Here is a 4,534-nt window from a genome sequence, read left to right as displayed (position 1 = left end):
GTTGTGGTGGGCACCTGTAGTCCCAGCTACTTGGGAGGCTGAGACAAGAGAATCACTTAAGCCCAAGAGTTTGAGGTTGCTGTAAGCTATGACGCCACGGCACTCTACCGAGGGTGACAAAGTAAGGCTATCTCAAAAAAAAAAAAAAGCTAGGATTTTGATAGGGACTAAACTGAATCTATCAATCATTTTGGAGAGTACTGCAATCTTTACAAAATTGAGCCTGCCAATCCATAAGCACAGGTGTATTTAATACAACACTCACGTAAGTGCTGTTGTATAGGTACTTTGTAGTGTGGTCAACACCTATAATCAATTGACTTTCAGTAAGCGATGACTCTCGATAATGCACTGGGACCTCAACCACATAGCCGAAGGCCTTAAAAACAAACACTGATGTTTCTCAGCAAAGTAGAAATTCTGCCTCAGGACCAACACAGAAATCCTGCCTGAGTTGCCAACCTACTGACCTGCCCTACAAATTTCCTGCTTGCCAACTTGTCAGCTTCAACAATTATGTAATCAAATCTTTAAAATAAATTGCATGTGTGTCCTGTTGGTTCTGTTTCTCTGAAGAACCATAATTAATACAGATGTCTTAGCATTTATTTAGGTCTTCTTTAATTTCTTTCAAAGATGTTTTGTAGTTTTTAGTGTACAAACTTATATTTCCTGTGTTTTTTGTTTGTTTGTTTTGAGATAAGGTCTTGCTCTATCACCCTGGCTAAAGCGCAGTGGTGTCAGCCCAGCTCACAACAACCTCAAACTCCTGGGCTCAAGCAATTCTGCCTCAGCCTCCCAAGTAGCTGGGACTACAGGCGCCTGCCACAATACCTGGCTAATTTTAGACGTGAGGTCTCTCTCTGACTCAGGCTGGTCTCAAACTCCTGAGCTCAGGCAATCCACCCACCTTGGCCTTCCAGAGTGTGTATTACAGGTGTGAGCCACTGTGCCTGACTCACCATCTTTCTTTTAATGAATGAGTAGTACTCCATGGTATACATATACCACATTTTATAAATCCACTCATGTAATCATGGGCACTTGAGTTGTTTCTACATCTTTATAATTGTGCAGTTAATAATTTCTGCTATAAACATTCAAGTGCAGGTGTCCTTTCTTTGTATATAAAATGTCCTTTTTCCTTTGGGTAAATACCCAGTAGTGGGACTGCTGGATCAAATAGTAGGTCTGCTTTTAGTTCTTTGAGGTATCTCCATACTACTTTCCATAGAGGTTGCACTAGCTTCCAGTCTCACCAATGTTCTTTTTTTTTGAGACAGTCTCATTATGTTACCCTCGGTAGAGTGCTGTGGCGAAGCAGCTCACAGCAACCTCAAACTCCTGGGCTCAAGCAATCCTGCCTCAGCCTCCCAAGTAGCTGGGACTACAGGCACCTGCTACAATACCCAGCTACCCACTAATGTTCTTATCTCTGCATTCATGCCAGCATTTTTTGTTTTGAAACTTTTAGATAAAAGCCATTTTCACGGGAGTAAGGTAATATCTCATTGTGGTTTTGATTTGAATTTCCCTGATGTTTAGAGATATTTAACATTTTTTCATGTGTTTGTTGGCCATTAGTCTATCTTCATTTGAAAAGCTTCTGTAGACTCTGTGCCTGTGGCTAAAGTGGCTAAGGCACCAGCCACATACACTTGAGCTTGTGGGTTCAAATCCAGCCCGGCCCGCCAAACAACAATGACAGCTGCAACCAAAAAATAGCCGGGCATTGTGGTGGGTGCCTATAGTCCCAGCTACATGGGAGGTGGAGGCAGGAGACTCGCTTGAGCCCAGGAGTTGGAGGTCGCTGTGAGCTGTGATGCCCCAGCACTCTACCCAAGGGGACAGCTTGAGGCTCTGTCTCAAAACACACACACACACACACTCACAGGGAGAGGCTGACAAGGTGCAGCTCTTCTGGAATCCTTGGTCCTTTCTGTTCATGTCTTCCGACCACTATTTTTTTTTTTAGACAGTCTCACTATGTCACCCTGGCTACAGTGCCGTGGCGTCATCATAGCTTACAGCAACCTCATACTCTTGGGCTCAAGCAATCCTCTTGCCTCAGCCTCCTGAGTAGCTGAGACTACAGGCGCCCACCACCATACCTGGCTAATTTTAGAGATGGGGTCTCACTCTTGCTCCAGCTGGTATCAAACTTCAGAGCTCAAGTATCCACCCACCTTGGCCTCCCAGAATGCTGGGATTATAGACAGGAGCCACTGTACATTTTTTTTAATTTTTTCTTTGTTGTTGTTGCAGTTTGGCCAGGGCTGGGTTTGAACCCACTACCCTCAGTATATGGGGCTGGCATCCTATTCACTGAGCAACAGATGCTGCCCCATTATTTATTTATTTATTTAATTTTTTAGATACTGTGTCTCACTTTCACCCAGGCTGGAGTGCAGTGGTGCAGTCACAGCTCAATGTAACCTCCAACTCCATCTCATGGTATCCTCCAGCCTTGGCCTCCCAAAGTGCTAGGACTACAGGCATGAGCCACCATGCCTGGCCTTGTACATATTTAAATTGTTAATGGCAAAGTTTATGTTACATGAATTTTTCCTTAGTCGAAAAATTTAAAATATAAATTAAAAATAAAAGGCCACACTGAGAAACCATATCAGCTTAGCATATGTCTCCCGGTAAGGAGTGACAACACTCTGTAGGTGAGGCTGGGGGAGCTGGTTCTCACACCTTTGGTTACGCTGTAAAATGAGTCAGGCCCTAGGGAAGGGGGTTGCCAATATCTGAGCTATTTACTATATAGCTTAAAGAAGAACAAGGACTCTATGCACAGATGTGGACAGATATGTAGAATGTGCAAATATATTGTGTTAAGTGACAGTGTGTTGCATAGTGTAGGGCAGGCTGCAAGTGTGACACCTTTTGTATAAGAAGGCGAGAAATGGATGGATCTTCACATGAGCTGGGAGGATGATAAGCAGGAGGGGAAGAAATGTGCTGTCTGGTGGGGGCACTGTGGGAAGGAACTGGCCCCTCCATGCTGCCGTTGTGAGCCACTGGAGCTGCTAAGCAGTTGAAGGCAAAACAGAGCAAAGAGCGACATCCACCCGTCCCCTCATCTCAGACCTTTCCACTTTCCCTCTGCTATAGCCAGGCACACTCCCAGCCAGCCCCACAGTGTCTTTGCACATGCTGTTCCCTCTGCCTGGAATGCTCTCACCCTGTGTTGGAATGGTTGACTTATTTAGATGTCAGCTTAAATGTCCCCATGCCAGAAAGCCCTCCTCAGTTTGCTTCTCACTTTTGCTACCCTCTTTGTTGTCTACACACACACACACACTCACAAGGAGAGGTGGACAAGGTTCAGCACTCCTGGAATCCTTGGTCCCTAGCCAATCCCTGGCACATGCTGGGCATTGGTGATCTTATCTCATTCCAGAACACCTAATAGCATCTGCCTGGACAGCTCCTCCCCTTCTCTCTGCAGACTTTAAAGCTCTCCTTGAGTCCACATTCATTTTGGACTCAAGGTCCCAAGTGACTCTGAGCCTGAGCCACATCTAGACGGTTGTCACTCCTCAGGGAGAAATCAGGGCCGCACCAGTCTCCAGAAGTAAAACTGAGGGCAGGGCAGGAGATCTGTGAGAAGCTGGCCTGTGCTCTCCCCACTCCCACTCTGCCTACCAGACTGCCACTCAGCTCTGTACTTAAGACAAGGGGCTCCTCCACCGGGGCCTCCACCATAGCACAGCCCTCACTGGCCACAGGGACATGGGTCTCCTTCTGTGACGGACCCCCAGCCCCAACCATCCTCCCAGGGTTTTAGGGCTCTTCCCAGAAAGTAGGTTCTCTCCTGCCAGGCCCTAAGATTGGCCCTAAAGGAGCCTGTTTTCCAGAAGCTGCAGGGCTAAAGGCAGCTCCCTTGGAAGCCATCTGCCATTGGGTGAGCAGGCTGAGAGGGGATTGTCTTTCTCAGGAAGCCTGATCTTCTGGTGGCTTCTCAAAGGAAAGGAAGGGGTTAGCACAGAGTACCAGACCATCTTCTCCAGGGCTTATAGGAGCCCAATAAAAGGCCTCCTTGAGGTCCTTAGGCTTGTCTCTCACATCCAACATGGAGTAAGGCTCCCCACCCCATCCTTGCTGTGTTCTGAGGTACCCTGGCCTACTCTACCCTCTTCTCCTCTCTAAGGGACCCCAAATGGCCCCACCCCAGAAATTGAGTCAGGAAGCCCCAGTGAGAGCTCCTAGCTGCAGCCAGGCCTCCTGGGTCATACTGAATGAGACACCACTGTCACATCTCCACATTTCTTAGGGACATGGGGCCAGTCACAGAGCTGGGGTGCTCTTGGCCAGTAAAGGGCTATCCCCTCTAGTTGGCTTCAGGCAAAGGAAGGGCAAGAGCAGGGAGCTGTCAGATGGCCTCCTCAGCCTCCTGCCTGCCTCAGCTTACCCAAGAGGAACTGGGGAAGCTGGCTGCTGAGGTTGAGGAGGCACATTCCACACCCTCAGCTGGATCCCATTCCTGGGGCTGTGACAGCCACCAGCCCCAGAGCAGTGCGAGCAG

Source organism: Otolemur garnettii, unplaced genomic scaffold, assembly GCF_000181295.1.
Source record: "Otolemur garnettii isolate 467f Iridium unplaced genomic scaffold, OtoGar3 scaffold00249, whole genome shotgun sequence".
In the NCBI taxonomy this organism is placed as follows: domain Eukaryota; kingdom Metazoa; phylum Chordata; class Mammalia; order Primates; family Galagidae; genus Otolemur; species Otolemur garnettii.
Note: the sequence above shows the minus strand (reverse complement) of the source record.